Below are 17,166 nucleotides of genomic sequence, written 5' to 3'. Positions count from 1 at the left end.
CCAAGTGGGATGTTAGATTCCTGATTAGGGATCAAACCCACATCCCCTGCATTGGAAGGCAGATGCTTAACCACTGGATCACCAGGCAAGTCCCAAGATGGGGTTGCTATTGTCTGATGTTGTGAATACTGTGATTGGAGCATGTTTTGTATGTGTAATTAGATGATGGCTGGGGGCAGGGAATCAGGAGTGCACTGTTCTGTAGTTTGAGGTGAATATTGGATATTCAGGTATTTATGTTGACTAGACATTTTGGGCAGGTGAGACTGTCTATCCCATGAAATCAGGAACTTCACTGTGTAAGTCCTGTGTCTTTGTTGTGTTTGCTATATTACCTTATAGTAAGTAAGCAAATATTTTAATTGAATATAAGATACTTCTCAAGGTTTTTTTTGTTTTTTGTTTTTTTTTAAAGATTTTTTTCTTCCTTTTTTTTTTGGACTCGCCAAGTGGCTTGTGGGATCTTAGTTTCCTGACCAGGGATCAAACCTGTGCCCCCTGCAGTGGAAGCATGCAGACCTAACCACTGGACTGCCAGGAATTCCCCTTTCATCCAGTTTTGAGATATAATTGACATACAGTACTGTGTATGTTTAAAGTATTCAGCATAATCAAGGTTATTTTTTTTTGTGAGCCTTCTGGAGTCCTTATCAGCTGAGTACCCCAGTAATCCTGTGGCAGGATTCCCTATTTCATAGCACTCATCATACTAATGTAATGATTTGTCTGTCTCCCCAGCACAGGCTTTGGATTCACGTATTATTAAGGTATTATTATGCACCAGCCACTATCCTAAGCCCTGGGGATATAACACACTACTGTATTTATTATTCAGGCAAGAATTAGATACCTATGGATGGGAAAGCTAACAAGCAGAGGCAGTAAACATAGAAAAAAGGGGGCAAAGTTGAGATATATCAAGATTAGAACACAGTGATTGACTTCATGTTTGGGCTGAGCAAAAACATGGATTTATAGTTATACTAATCCCTGACACTGGGAAACAGTTCTGTGGTGTGGAGAGTGAATGTTCAGAAATTTTGAATTAATTTGCATTGCCTTTGGATGGTAAGGCTTAACTCACTGCTCTTCATCACACTATTCACAACAGACTGAAACTCAGTTTATTCCTCTCTGTCCCCTAAAAGCACTTGCGTACTGGGTTGGCTTCCTGGCTGAAGGTTCTTTTGAGTACATAGACAGCCAGCCTTTGCTCTTATCATGCCCTCTTCAGGAGCATGTCAGCTTCTATCTCAGGTACTCAGACCCCATCTACATGGTCTTCCTCTCTGCTTCTCTCCCTGCCTACCCTTGGGGGTGGGCAACAAGCCCCTTTCTATATCCCACAGTGATTTTCATTCTAGGTTAGGCGGTGGAAGGGGGATATAGACAAGTGCTTACAACAGCCTCTCAGGTGAGTTCTCCAGAAAGATCTAACCAGTAACCAACAGAGAGCAGAAAGGGGAGATTCTATCATTTGCTTTTGACATTAGTCATATTAGCTGTATGCTGTTGATAAACACAGAGCACGTCCTTAAGGCTAGAACACCAGCACCCCCTCCACATTGTTGGCATGTATAGAAGTCATCAGTGAGTTTTGCCTGTGGGATTCCTGGCCACACCTTCTTGACAGGACAATCCTCATGTCCACATTGCTCCTCTGGGCCTAAGGATGCCATAACAGAAGTCAAGCCTGACCTTTACCTTCAACGTACCTTAGACAAGGGCCTTCCTTCTCTGCTCAAGTCCCTTTATCCACAGTCCAGTGAGGGAGGTGGTGGTGTGTGGAATGGCTGACCCAGCTTAAGTGTGGGTTAAAACTCCTTCCCTAGATAAGAAGGACATTTACCTCTCTCATGCCTTCCCTGAACACACCACAGTAGAGAGAAGGAGCAGACAGACAACTCTCTGCTTAGCGAGATAGAGTGTATTTTGGGTGGCGCTCTGCCCACCTGTACATTAATGAAAATGACAGTTAGCAGTCCTCTTTAAGGGATGCAGACGTTGAGGAGACTAGAGTCTTTCGACTGTGCTGGGTCTTCTTGAGCAGACCAGTGTTTGTCTGAGGTGAGAGCTGAGAGTTAGGGTGGGTTCCCTGGTTGGGTGGCACAAGCCACTTGAGGGTAGTGCTGAGGGCAGTGGCGGGGGGGTGCCTAGCACTGAGGCAGAGTGGAACTGATGGGAGCGGGAGTGGTGCCAGAGTTTACTGTCTAGGAGATGGGGAACATCCAAGAAGGCCAGGCCCACCTGCTTCTCAGTGGGCGGAAACTGGGCCTTTGGATCCCCTCTGGTCTTCTCTGCCCTGTTTCGTCCCTTGGGACTTTTGGCTAGAGCCAGGCTCTTTGCTACATTTTCTTTTCTCGTGTTGGCCACTTTCTCACATGTGGAGGACATGGATTCCTCATGCCCTTTGCCTTTTGTTTTGGGGTTAATACAGTGTAGAAAAGATCTCATCTTATTTCTCAAGCCAGATTCTGGAAGGCTGGGCCTCTTGTGAGCATAGCCTGGCATCACCTGCCCCTGCAAAACCTGACCTTGTACAGGTTGGCCCTGCAGTGGCTTGCCTGGAATGAGCTGGCCCAGGAAAGGCTGGACCCGTGATGCATGGGGCCCCACAGGCTGGACATTATCAGGAACGCTTGCTGGTTTGAGGATGACACTGAGCTTGGCTTGACTGTCTTGCAGGTCATTCTTCTCAGAGTCTTTCCCCTCAGGGACTCCAGGAGGTAGCTCTGGGAGTTTAAGCTGAGGGCGATGCTGGGGACTGTGTTGACAGGGAGCATCAGGGTGATAGCAGTGTTTCCATTGCCAGGGGCTGAGGGGTGTCCTGTTCAGAAGCATCCCTTCTGGCATCTGGACTTCAGCAGAGTGGCTTTTTTCTCTTGTGGAGGAGAGGGCAAACTCGGCATCCCCTTCTCCGTGGTCCCCTGCTGACTTGGGTTTGTGTGCCTCTTCTCTTTTCTGCCAGTGTGGGGACTTGGGCTGAGTCCTTGCTCTTGTAAGGGTTTTGGGGCTCAGGGCTCCAGGGCTCCTCTAAGCTGGGGTTGTTCACACTGGCCACCAGCTGAACACAAAGCACCTGGGCCTCTATCATGTCCCCACTGGATTGTGAGATCTTGGAGGCCCAGTGGACAGAATCATGGGGTACGGCACTGAAACTGGGTTGCTTCTGTTTCTGATGCACTGTCTTTAACTCAGTGGTCAGCTGTTGTTTGAGGTGGAGCCATTCTGGATCTGGGGCACATGGTGTATCTGGTGGGATGGGCAGTTCCTGGAGCAGTGTTTTTCCTTGGTTGTTTAGACTCCCAAGAGACTCCTGCATGCATATGTTCTCTGGCATTGCTACAGTTTGTTCCCTGGACTCCCTTGCCTTTAGGGGAATTCCCAATTCTATTTCTAGGATCTTCTTTCTCAGATGGAAATTTAGTTTGGCCAAGATGGGTTCCCCGAGTGAGTAGGGCCTCACAGGCTCTGTCTGGCTTTCTAGAGGCACCATCTTGATGATTCCTTCCATCTGTACTTCAGCCTGGAATTCACCTGCAATGTCTGCACAAGTCTTGTTGGCATCTTGAAAGCCTGGCCCAGGACTCAGACCCTGCTCTTCAGGTGAGGTCATCTGAGTCAGAGGTTCTGTTGGGAATTTGACAGGCCCAGACACCACCTCTGTGATCATAGCTTGGGAAGTGATTGCTGGGGCCATGGCCTTGGGGAAGGCCACATAATAAAGAGCAGGCAGCCCTGCCAAGAAGGCCAGATACTTGTGCCGTAAAGTTGTCTCCAGTTTCTCAATGGCTCCCTTGCACACGGCTCAGGGCAGCTTAGGATGTTCAATGATAGCATCTGGTGAGGCTTGCTGCTGCTGGTCAAGGGCTGTTGGCATCCAGGGTGTAACTTTCTGTTGTTTCTCCAGGTCATTTGCTGCCTGTAGTTCCAGGGGCTTGCTTTCTGGGATGCAGGTGAAGGGAGCCACTTCCAGGACCCCAGGAATTCTGCACTCCCAGGAGCCACATATGCAGACAGGAACCTTGCCCTGGTGACTCTGCCCACATTTGGAGTCAATGTGGCTCTGTAGTATTGCCTTGGCCTGGTCAAATGAGTGCGGCACAGGGACAAACACTGGGTCCTTGATGGCTGGGGATGGGTCGCCAACCTCAGTGCCCTCTAGAGCTGTAGGTTGGGGGACATTCACATTTTCTAGGGCTGTGCTGCTCCAGGACAGAGTCTTCTGGTCAGTAGGGGACAGGAACAACTGGATGGACAGCTGGCTCCCCAGCGTTGGTGAATCAACTGTCTCTGGAGGTGGAATTCCAGCAGCCTCCTGGCATGCTCTGGGAAGAAGAGTAGTTCCCTTGTGAGGACTGAGATGGGCTGCCTTGGCCAGGAAGTTTTCACAGTCTCAGAAGACTGGGCTTTGTCACAGGGCTTATAATGCATGGGGCTCTGGGTGTGCTGATCTTTCTGGAAAACATCTGGCAAGCCCCACCGAAGCTGGAGCTGCCTCTGCAGCAGGTGCCACTCCAAGGCTTCACACTCATCCAGAGTCAGAAATGGGATATTGATTTGAGCTTGTTGGTGCTCAGGTGGAGCAATCCAATTTGGGGAAGATGGAGAAGAGGGTAGAGCTGACTGGGGTGCAGTTTTAGGCATCAGAGGGAGGAAGAGCTCCTCGAAGAGAAAAGGATCCTTCTAGAGGTGCTTGGACATGCTCCCATTCATGGAGAGGCCTTGAGAACCCAAGAAGGTGTCAACCAGGGATTCACTGTGCAGAGAAGGGAGGCCACAGAATAGCTGGCTGTATTTTGGCTGCACATGGCCCACTGAGTCATTAGCCTGTTGCCCAGGCATTAGATAAAGGCCACTTAATTCTTTAAGGGCTGGTGAGGGCAAGGCTAGAGCCATATGGTTTGGGATTTGCTGGTAGTAGTGTCTTTGTTCTGGGTCCATAATGGGCCATTCAGAAACCCAGAAGGCCTGAGTGGGCTAGCCAGCCATACATGAACCCCAGTTCTGATATGAAATGGTCCCAAATTTCTCAACAGAGAACTGAGAAGTATTCTGGATGAAAGAAACTGGTTGGTTATGTACAGGGTGGCAAAATAATGGTGGGATTGGCATAAGCTGCCTCAGGGACTCTTCCACATGTCTGGGGAGCCCCGACCTCTGGAAGTGCATCGGTCTTTTTACATGTACCTCAAGAAGCCTCAGGACTTCAGGACTGAGGGATGGCAGGTGGGCAGGGAGGACAGTGACCATATGTATAGCCATAGGATGTGTTAGGGCTGTGATTTCTCGATTCAGGGTTAGCAGAGAGACCTGGGAATTCAAGGGCTGCTGGCCTTGGTTCCCATAGGCAAGGTTGGGGTTGCTCTGCATCATCTCCTACAGGTTCACTGAAACCACAGGCTCCTCAAACCTTGAAGAAAACATAGTCTCTGGGCCCCTGGGCACCTCTGGCACTTGAAATCCCTGCCTTAGCTTGAGGTGTTCAGCCCTGTAATTGCGACACTGGCTGCACCGGCTGACTGGGCAGCTGACTGGGTTAAGGATTTCTGTGACACTGTGAGGGTTGCAGGTGGAAGTGAAAAGGTCTTTGGAGTGTGGGGAACGATGCTCCAGATTCTGCTCAAAAGACACTTTAGATGTGGACAAAACCTCTAGGCAAGAGGAGCCCTGCGATGGCCCCTGTGAAGTGGGGGAGTTCAGGGTGTTCTCACCCACCACCAACTGCTGAACCTCCAGAGCCATGGCATTACAGGTTTGGCAGCAGGGATCTGCACACAGGCGCTGCCGCGCACTCACCTACTGAGGAAGCCAGCCCTGGCTGGGAAGGGAAACATGGCAACTGTGTGTTACTGATGGAGTGATATCTGCCTCTTTGCAAGTGTGTGGCTTGGAGATTGGGCCTGCTTTCCCCTAGTCCTGTAAGCCCTGAGGCCTGCATCTGCTGGGTGTTTACTCATCTCCTTTTTTTTTTTCCCACTAGGGAAATGCCATTTGGCAAGTTATGGTGGGTTGGGCTGAGGGCCTGGGGCTTATAGAGTGAGGTCTCAGATAACAGATGGGAGCGCAGGGCCTTGAGAGACTGGGAGGTGGGTGAGTTCTCTGCTGACCTGTGTTGAGAAGCTGAACTAGGAGAAGGAACCAGGTAGATGGGGGAGCACCAGGAACATCACCAGGTAGAACCTGGAGTCATTCTCTTTCTGGGGCTGAGGTCGCAGCCTGGTATTCAATATTTCCAAACTGTGGAAAAGGAAATCCTCTTGGGAACTCTGTGTTCTGCGGATTAAAGACTGTATACAACATCTCTTGAGAGTTCATCCCCATTCTCTAGAGGTCTAGAGCGGAAGGGTATAACATGACAAGCTCCTGTCTGAGGGCTGTCCCAGGAGCTGGCCTCCCTGGAGACAGAACTAGAGGAGGTAATGTTAGCAGAGTCCAGGGGTCTGCTCTCGAATGGATGTAGCTGTAAAGAGAATGTGATAATGATGCCTTCACCCTTCATTTAATTATCCATTTCCTTGACTGTATAAGTTTTCTTGTGGCTGAGTGCAAACCCATGTAGAGTCTTTTATGAACTATGCACTAGTGAAATCCTGAATTCCAGGGCCACTGTGGGCCTAGCACAGAGCAGAACTAGAAATATCTGATCCCCTTCTGCCCTGGCAACCCTCTCAACCAGTGGCTCCAGGCTCCACCGTGTCTGGCTCCCTCCCAGCTATTATCCTTCTCCCCAACCCCGCCCCAGGCCAACCAGAGAAATGATCCCAGGCCAGGCTGAGAGTTGGGAGACTGCAAAGAGCAAGAGATCACCTTCTCAAGACACAGAGCAGCTCCCACGGCTTCTCAGCTTCTTCCTGGGAAAGTCTCCTAGCTGAGAAACCAGGAGACAGTGTTACGTGGAGCAGGAGAAGATTCAGGGACATCCTATAGGAAGCTGAAGGCCTTTGAATGAGAGGGGACTGCAAACTTCAACAGTTAGTGCTGTAAGGCACGTCTGTGTACAGCTTAACCAGGTATGATGTGCTCTCCTGGACCTGTTCTTATTTGATCTTTAAAACTACACTGTGAGTGAGACAGGATCATCAGATGCCCGTTTCATGGTAACAAGACTGGAAGATGAAGTGACTTCCACATGGTCATAAAACTAGGATAAGGTGGAGAATTTTGGAACATTCCCAGACTCTGATTTCCCACCCAAAAAAGTTTTCTGGCAGAATTTGTCAACTTGGAGAACTGGAACCTTCAGTGGTTAGAGCACCTGGCTCCTGGCACCAGAGGTCATCAAGGGACCCGGTTCATGGGAACCCTGCCGACAGCAGAGGGGAGTCAGAGCAGAGACTGGGACTTTACCTCTTGATGCTGCATCTCTAGCCCTTTGTCTGACTTTTCAGTGAAGCTTAAAGATAGAAGAGTTAGAGTGTGAAGCTGGGACACCATTTTCTTTTTCACGTTCAAAATGAAACAAAGGAAATATACATTCCCCAGTCCCTTTCTATATATCTGTCTGTATTTAATACACTCTCCTATATTTCCTTCCTGTACTCCATCCTTTCACCCGAACATTCCATTTTTCTACATACTTTGCGTTCAATTCAGGGCTCTCCACATTCCATATCTCCTGTCCCCTTTCCCAGGACAATTTTTTCAGGGGGCTTAGTGTGATAAAGGAGGAACAGTGGAACTGATTAAATGGTTAGTGGTTCTCAGCCAAGGATTTTTGCTTATTAAGTCCACTAATCATAAAAATCCCCCTCTTGGGGAGGTCAGAAGAGAGCCAGTGACGTAGATTCCATTTTTTCTAGGACTCAACCCAAGCTAGATAGAGAGATTCTTGATTTTTCAATTAGAATACACTGCAGGGATGGCCTGGCAAGGAATTATTTCTAGGCTCTGAGAAAGAGAAGTACTATAAAGAGTAACTGAATGTATCTTATCTGAGGCTTAATTAGTTTAGCCACAGTCATAGTGTTTCCCTACCAGGCAGCAGCTCCCTTTAGATTCCAGTGTTAATCCATGGTAACTCTTTTTCACTTGCCAGATAATTAGGATAATAATGAAGATGGAGCCACAGGTATATAGGTGATACCCCAGACCCCACAGAACAAAAGTCGGGCTCAGCACGGTCTAAACCTCATAAGCATGAGGAGACCAACCATCCCTATATGCAGGCATTCAGGGTCCTGGTGCCTAATGACTCCCAATGCTATGCCTTGTGGTCTCCACCTCACAGATGATGGAACCAGGCTACCAGACTGCATCACAAAGCCCTCCTGTTTCACAAGACAGGTGTGGTGTCAAAGACCTTTACCTGTTTAGTGATGTGGTGATTCAGTCTGCAGATGAGGGTGTCTGGTTGTAGGACTGAAAGTGCCGCTCACAGGCAGTGTCTCTGCTCCCACTTTGTCTTCACTCTCCACGTCCTCCATCAGCCTGACAACTCAGCTCTTCCTTCGCAACAGCACGTGTTCAGGGACACAAGGCACCTTTTGAGTAAGAGTGGCTGGGACAGAGGAACCTCTATAAACTCCTCTACCTGTACTGGAAATATATTTGAGAAGCACATGAGTTTAGGGATGGCAGAGTCTGGTTATGGCTTGGGAATGGAGAGCTTTGATGTTACAGGCAGTGAGTGATGGGAAACCAGAGGTGCATGGAGGGGACCATCCCTGATGTGGCACGGAAAGGCCAAGGTGGCAGTATCTTTTAAAGGGAAGCCTCCATTCTGTGTGGTGGGAAGAGATTGTAAACACTGCCTTCTATGGAGGCACGTGAATTTGGTTCATTTCTGGAGCACGATCCAAAGTTTTGTGTTCCAAAGCACCTTTACTCACATGACAGCATTCTGCTTGCTAAGGAAGATGGCCACTTCCAACAAAGGGTCTTAAACTAATTGCTACTTATGGACCTATGTATCTACTGTGGATGTATGCTGCTTACTTGAGGAGTTTTTTTGTTTGTTTGTTTTTTTAACCTGGATTTTGGTAACTTTTAGGCATGACAGGTATTTTCCAATCAGCCCCAGGACTCATCACTCCTATACCTTAACTATTGATTTAGACATTATGTTACCTGCTTGGCTGTCTGTGGATATCATAATATGACTCCAATATCTCAAAATTTCTGAAGTTCCTTAAGAGAGTCTTTCCCTGGTAACAGTGGTCTCACAGACAAAAAATTCTTGGCCTCAATATCTCTGAAGGTACTACCTGGTCCCTCCTTCAGCATCCAGTCTTCTACCCATCTGGCATGGTGAGCTGTCAATCTGTGCTCAGTCCTAAACTGGGCAGTGTCAAGAGTACAAAGATATTTCAGTCATGTTGCCTTCTTGCTTTTAAGACACTTCACTATCTGGTTTCCAAGAGAAGACTAATCCACACAAAGTCAGAGCCAGTAACGTAGAACAAATGGAATCATTTATTCATTTGTGAGGCCCAGGTCACAAACATCCCATTCCTGATGGGAAAAAGCATAGTGAGGATCAGGATGGATGGTCAGAGAAGGCTTCTGGGTAGAGTGACATTAGAGTTGAATGTTTAAGTGCAGGCTGTGGGTGAAAGGAGTGTGTTCCAGGTAGGAGAGAAACTTACCAGCAGATGCATGGGCCATGGGGTTCATTTGGCAGTAAGAAATGCCGTCTATCTCTAGCACAGATGCAGGTGGATGGACTGGATTGGACTTGGGAAAGATTGGAGGAGCAGGGAGGAGGTCTCTTGATGGAGGCATTTATTTTATTTCAATAACTAAAAATTTTTTAAAAGGTAGGCACACATATGCATGGCACAAAATTCCAAAGTGAGAAGAAGATATGTAGTATGTTTCTTTCTTATTCGTCTCCCCTTTTCCTTCCCTGTATACCTTTCAGAATTGATTTGGCATAGGAAGCATAAAGTGATATATTTTTCTTCGCAAATGGAAATATATTATAGACACTTTTTATCCTTTTTTATTTAATAATATTAATATATCTTGTGTATATAATTTTCTTTGATGGCTGTACAGTCTTCTTTGATAGAGCTAAAACACAACTTCAGTTGTTTCGTTATATGTAAATTTAAATTACAGTTTTTTTTGCTCTGAATAATAATACTGACACGAACCTCATGTATATAAGTCATTGTACACAGGTTTGAATATATATGTAGGAGAAATTCCTGAGTTGAAATGATGGATAAAGAGGTTTGAGTATTTTATTTATTTATTTATTTAATTTTTAAAGCTCTTTGTTGGAATATAATTGCTTTACATTGTTGTGCCAGTTTTTGCTGTACAACAAAGTGAATCATCTGTATTTATACATATATCCCCATATCCCCTCCCTCCCATGACTCCCTCCCACCCTCCCTGTCCCATCCCTCTAAGTCATTGCCCATCACCTAGTTGATCTCCCTGTTTCATGCAGCAATTTCCTGCTACCTATCTGTTTTACATTTGGTAGTGTATATATGTCAATACTTTTCTCCTGCTTCATCCCAGCTTCCCCTTCGCCCCCCACCCCGTGTCCTCAAGTCTGTTCTCTACAACTGTGTCTTTATTCTTGCCCTGTCACTGGGTTCATCAGTACCATTTTTTTAGATTCCATATGTATGAGTTAGCATACAGTATTTGTTTTTCTCTTTCTGGCTTACTTCACTCTGTATGACAGACTCTAGGTCCATCCACCTCACTACATATAACTCAATTTCATTCCTTTTCATGGCCGAGTAATATTCCATTGTATATATGTGCCACATCTTCTTTATCCATTCATCTGTTGATGGGCATTTAGGTTGCTTCCATGTCCTGACTATTGTAAATAGTGCTGCAATGAACATGACGGTACATGTTTCTTTTTGGATTATGGTTTTCTCTGGGTATATGCCCAGGAGTGGGATTGTTGGTTCATATGGTAGTTCTATTTTTAGTTTTTTAAGGAACCTCCAAACTGTTTTCCATAGTGGCTGTACCAATTTGCATTCCCACCAACAGTGCAAGAGGGTTCCCTTTTCTCCACACCCTCTTCAGCATTTACTGTTTCTAGATTTTTTGATGATGGCCATTCTGACCGGAGTGAGGTGATAACTCACTGTAGCTTTGACTTGCATTTCTCTAATGATTAGTGATGTTGAGCATCTTTTCATGTGTTTGTTAGCCATCTGTATGTCTTCTTTGGAGAAATGTCTATTTAGGTCTTCTGCCATTTGTGGATTGGGTTATTTGCTTTTTTGGTATTAAGCTGCATGAGCTGCTTGTATATTTTGGAGATAAATCCTTTGTCAGCTGCTTTGTTGGCAAATATCTTCTCCCATTCTGAGGGTTGTCTTCTTGTCTTGTTTATGGTTTCTTTTGCTGTGCAAAAGCTTGTAAGTTTCATGAGGTCCCATTTGTTTATTCTTGATTTTGTTTCCATTATTGTAGGAGCTGGGTCAAAAAGGATCTTGCTTTGATGGATGTCATAGAGTGTTCTGCCTATGTTTTCCTCTAGGAGTTTTATAGTGTCTGGCCTTAGATTTAGGTCTTTAATTCATTTTGAGTTTATTTTTGTGTATGGTGTTAGGAAGTGTTCTAATTTCATTCTTTTACATGTAGCTGTCCAATTTCCCCAGCACCACTTACTGAAGAGGCTGTCTTTTTTCCATTGTATATTCTTGCCTCCTTTGTCAAAGATAAGGTGCCCATATGTGCTTGGGTTTACCTCTGGGTTCTCTATTCTGTTCCATTGATCTATATTTGTTTTTGTGCCAGTACCATACTGTCTTGATCACTGTAGCCTTGCAGTATAGTTTGAAGTCAGGGAGCCTGATTCCTCCAGCTTCATCTTTCCTTCTCAAGATTGCTTTGGCTATTCAGGGTCTTTTGCGTTTCCATAAAAATCGTAAAATTTCTTGTTCTAGTTCTGCGAAAAATGCCATTGGCAATTTGATTGGGATTGCACTGAATCCGTAAATTGCTTTGGGTAGTATAGTCATTTTCACAATGTTGATTCTTCCAATCCAAGAACATGGTATGTCCCTCTACCTGTTTGTATCGTCACTGATTTCTTTCATCAGTGTCTTATAGTTTTCTGCATACAGGTCTTTTGCCTCCTTAGGCAGGTTTATTCCTAGGTATTTTATTCTTTTTGTTGCAGTGGTAAATGGAATTGTTTCCTTAATTTCTCTTTCTGATCTTTTATTGTTAGTGTACAGGAATGCTAGAGATTTATGTATAATAATTTTATATCCTGCTACTTTACTAAATTCATTGATTAGTGCTAGTAGTTTTCTGGAAGCTTCCTTAGAGTTTTCTATGTATAATACCATGTCATCTTCACAGTGACAATTTTACTTCTTTTTTTCCTGTTTTCTTTCTAATTCTGTTGATTTGCATCTTCTCCCTTTTTTTTCCTGATGAATCTGGCTAATCATTTACCAATTTTATTTATCTTCTCAAAGAACCAGCTTTTAGTTTTATTGATCTTTGGTATTGTTTCCTTCATTTCTTTTTCATTTATTTCTGATCTGATTTTTATGATTTCTTTCCTTCTGTTCACTTTGGGTTTTTTTGGTCTTTCTCTAATTGTTTTCAGTGTAAAGTTAGGTTGTTTATTCGAAATTTTTCTTGTTTCTTGAGGTAGGATTGTATTGCTATAAACTTCCCCCTTAGAACTGCTTTTGCTGTGTCCCATAGGTTTTGGGTCATTGTGTTTTCATTGTCATTTGTTTCTAAGTATTTTTTGATTTCCTCTTTGATTTCTGCAATGACTTCTTGGTTGTTTAATAGTGTATTGTTTAGCCTCCATGTGTTTGTATTTTTTATAGTTTTTTTCCTGTAATTGATATCTAATCTCATGGCATTGTGGTCAGAGAAGATGCTTAATATGATTTCAACTTTCTTGAATTTATTGAGGCTTGATTTGTGCCCCAAGATGTGATCTATCCTGGAGAATGTTCCATGTGCACTTGAGAAGAAAGTGTATTCTGTAGTTTTTGGATGGAATGTCCTATAAATATCAATTAAATCAAGATGATCTCATGTCTCATTTAAAGCTTGTGTTTCCTTATTTATTTTCTGTTTGGATGATCTGTGCATTGGTGTAAGTGGGGTATTAAAGTCTCCTACTATTATTATGTTCCTGTCAATTTCCCCTTTTATGGCTGTTAGCATCTATTGAGGTGCTCCTATGTTGGGTGCATAGATATTTACCATTGTGATATGTTCTTCTTGGATGGATCCCTTGATCATTATGTAGTGTCCTTCCTAGTCTCTTGTAACAGTCTTTACTTTAAGGTCTAATTTGTCTGATATGAGTATTGCTACTCCAGCTTTCTTTTGTCTTCCATTTGCATGGAATATCTTTTTCCATCCCCTCACTTTCAGTCTCTATGTGTCCCTAGGTCTGAAGTGGGTCTCTTGTAGACAACATATATATGGGTCTTGTTTTTGTATCCATTCAGGCAGTCTGTGTCTTTTGGTTGGAGTGTTTAATACATTTACATTTAAGGTAATTATTGACATGTATGTTCCCATTACCATTTTCTTAATTGTTTTGGCTGTGTTTTTGCAGTTCTTTTCCTTTTCTTGTGTTTACTGCCTAGAGGAATTCCTTTAGCAATTGTTGTAAGGCTGGTTTGGTGGTGCTGAATTCTCTTAACTTTTGCTTGTTTGTAAAGCTTTTGATTTCTCTGTCAAACCTGAATGAGATTCTTGCTGGGTAGAGTATTCCTGGCTATAGGTTTTTCTCTTTCAAGACTTTCAGTATATCCTGCCACTCCCTTCTGGCCTGCAGAGTTTCTGCAGAGAGATCAGCTGTTATTCTTATGGGTTTTTCCTTTTATGTTATTTGTTGCTTTTCTCTTGCTGCTTTTAATATTTTTGCTTTGTGTTTAATTTTCATTAGTTTGATTAATATGTGCCTCAGTGTGTTTCTCCTTGGGTTTATTCTGTATGGGACTCTCTGCACTTCTTGGACTTGGTTTACTATTTACTTTCCCATGTGGGGGAAGTTTTCCACCATAATTTCCTTAAATATTTTCTCAGACCCTTTCTTTTTTTCTTCTTCTTCTGGGATGCCTATGATTTGAATGTTGGTATGCTTAAAGTTATCCCCGAGGTCTCTGAGACTATCTTCCATTCTTTTTATTCTTTTTACTTTTTCTTGCTCTGTGGCAGTTAGTTCCCCCATTCTATCTTCCAAGTCACTTACTCATTCTTCTGCCTCAGTTATTCTGCTGTTTATACCATCTAGAGTATTTTTAATTTCAGTGATTGTGTTGTTCATTAGTTTGTTTGCTCTTTAGTTCTTCTAGGTCCTTATTAAATGTTTCTTGTATTTTCTCTATTTTGTTTTCAAGATTTTGGATCATCTTTACTATCATAACTCTGAATTCTTTTTCAGGCAATTTGCCAATTTCTTCTTCATTTATCTGGTCTTGTGGGTTTTTATCTTTCTCCTTTGCCTGCAAGATGTTTCTTTGTTTTCTCATTGTGTCTAATTTATAGTATTTGCTGTCTCCTTTCCCTATGCTGCCTAGTAGTAATTCCTCTTGTCTCTGTTCTGTTTGGCTTGAGGTATCAAGCACTGGAGCTTGCTGGCCTTTGGTTAGATTTGGAGCTTGGTGTTGAGAATGAGAACTCTGGGGGAGCACTTGCTGATTAACATTCCATGAGGTCGGGAGTTCTCTGTTGGTCCAGCATCCTGGACTCTGCTCTGCTATCTTAGAGGTCCAGGTTTGACCCCCAGCTGGAGCACCAAGACCCTGGAAGCTGCACAGCACAGAGAAAAAGGAGGTAGAAGGAGAGCAAAGAAAAAAAAAAAAGGAAGAAAAAAGGGAAGAAGGGGAAAGGACAGACAGATCCCCAAGACTGGTGGTAAAAGCAACTCTAATCAGTCAAAATCACATAAGGAGATGTGCACTCTTGCACTTGCAAAAAGAGAAGAGGAACAGAAACCAAAGAGAAAAGAAAAAGAGCAAAGAAAAGAAAGAAGGGAGTACTCATATCAATTACAAGCAAATCCACATACACATATATATAGTAAAGATTAAACTAACAAATACCTAAGACCAGAAACAAGATAAACATACCAAGAAGTCCTCCAATACTTCTAGGTAGGGCTGTGCCCCTGCTGTGAAGAGGACTGTGGAGAGCTCAGACTGTGATCTGGTATTAGTCTTGTGTGTATTTGTCTCCACAGTCCCCAGTTGCCCCCTAGGTCTACAGTCTCTATTGTAGAAACACTCGTCTATTCAGGTGATCCACAGATGCAGGGTCTATCAATATCCTAATTGTATTAAATCTGCTCCTCCTGTGGCTGTTTCCCTTTCTCTTCTTTGGCCCTGCAGTCCTCAGGGATCAGTTTTGGTTTTGGTCCCTTCTTTGCGTGTGGGTTGCTCTCAGGAGTCAGTTCCCTGCCCAGGCAAGAGTGGGTGAAAGAGGGTGATTGGGGCTCACTTGCAACTTCAGGTCGGGGGAGGGAGGGATATGGCAGTCTAATTGAAGTCCCGGGAGTGCTTGTAGCAGCAGAGGTCAGCATGAGCCTGAGGTGTGCTGAGCATTCTCCCAGGGAAGTTGGTCCTGACTGTGGGGCCCTTGGTGTTGGTGGGCTTCACCAGCTGCTGGGAGGGTGTGGCCAATGACTTGCCTTACACACAGGACCCTTGGTGGCAGCAGGCAGGCTCTTGGCAGGGCCTGGTGGTGCATGGGGTGGGTGGTCAGTGGGGCCTGGCAGAGCATGGCAGGGTGGTTGGTGGGGCCTGATGGCATAAGGCAGGGCAGGGGCTAGGGTGGCGGGTGGGCTTTTTGATCCAGCAGCTGTGGTTGTGCTGCTTTGCAGCCTGTGAGTTCATGGAGAGGGAAGTTCCTCCCAAGCACTCTGAAACAAAGGTCCCCTGCCTCTCCATTTGGCCCAGGATTTTCCCCAAACTCCCTCCTAGCTTGCTGGCACACCTGCCCCCCAGGTTGTTCTCATGCAGCCAGCCCCAGCTCTCTCCCTGGTGTCTGCTGTCTGAAGCCCAAGCCTCGGCGCCCAGCCCCCACTGCCACTGAGGGTGAGCAGATTAGCTTCTCTGGTTGGGGGGTGCTCCCTGAACCCTCCATGCGGGGATCTCTCCGCTCTGCCCTCTGCCCACCTGCCGTTGCTCTCCTTTCTGGGGGTGCCAAGGCTCCCCCTGTCCTTCCTCACCAGTGAGGGGGCTCCCCAGGGTGTGGGAGCCATCCCCCCCCTCACAGCTCCCTCCCAGATGGGCCAGTCTCCTCAGGATTTCGTTGTCTCTTTTTTTCCCTTCTTTCCTTTGTGCTACCCAATTATGTGGAAATTCTCTTGCCTTTTTGCTGGTCTGAGGTCTTCTGCCAGCATTCGGAAGGTGTTCTGTAGGAGCCACTCCAGAAGTAGATGTATTTTTGATGTATTTGTGGGGAGGAAGGTGATCTCCATGTCCTAGTCCTCTGCCATCTTTTTTCCCATTGTCTGAGTATTTTAAATGTTGATATTGCCTAATTGCCCCACCATATTGCCCCACATAATTTGCCCCACCAAATCTCACAAATTGCATGGATCTGTACCCTCACCAAAATTGCGTAAGGGTGCCTCTCTTCCCATACTTGTTGATTCAATATTATCATATTTTTTAATCTCTGTCAACCAGAGAAGTGATAAATGTATCTGGTATGTTTACAAATTTGTTTTAAGGTAGGCTAAACACCTTTTTGTATGTTTATTTCCTTTTTTGTTAATTATCTGTTCCTATTTTTTTGCCCATAGATTATTGATCTTTACTTGTTTACAAGTACTTTTTAACATTAAGAAAATTAGCCCTTTGTATATTATTTTTTAAATATTTTTTAAATTGAAGTATAGTTGATTTACAATGTTGTGTTAGTTTCTAGTGTACAGCAAAGTGATTCAATTTTACACACATATATATATTTCAGATTCTTTTCTATTATAGTTTATTACAAGATACTGAATATAGTTCCCCGTGCTATACAGTAGGACCTGTATTTTATTTTATATATAGTAGTTTATTTATTTTATATATAGTAGTTTGTACCTGCTAATCCCAAACTCCTAGTTTATTCCTACCTCCCTTTTCCCCTGTGGTAACCACAAGTTTGTTTTCTATGTCTGTGAGTTTGTTTCTGTTTCATAAGTTAGTTCATTTATATCACTTTTTTTTTTTTTAGACTCCACATACAAGTGACACCATGTGA

At 44.4% G+C, this 17,166-nt stretch overlaps 1 pseudogene; it reads right to left on the bottom strand.

The window, feature by feature from the left end:
* Nucleotides 1-2,013: 2,013 nt before the first annotated feature.
* Nucleotides 2,014-17,166, bottom strand: part of LOC130844376 (protein SPATA31F1-like) — a 50,840-nt pseudogene continuing 35,687 nt past the window's right edge.

Source organism: Hippopotamus amphibius, chromosome 2 (genome assembly GCF_030028045.1).
Source record: "Hippopotamus amphibius kiboko isolate mHipAmp2 chromosome 2, mHipAmp2.hap2, whole genome shotgun sequence".
NCBI lineage: Eukaryota > Metazoa > Chordata > Mammalia > Artiodactyla > Hippopotamidae > Hippopotamus > Hippopotamus amphibius.
Note: the sequence above shows the minus strand (reverse complement) of the source record. Positions and strands in the feature narration are given on the sequence as shown.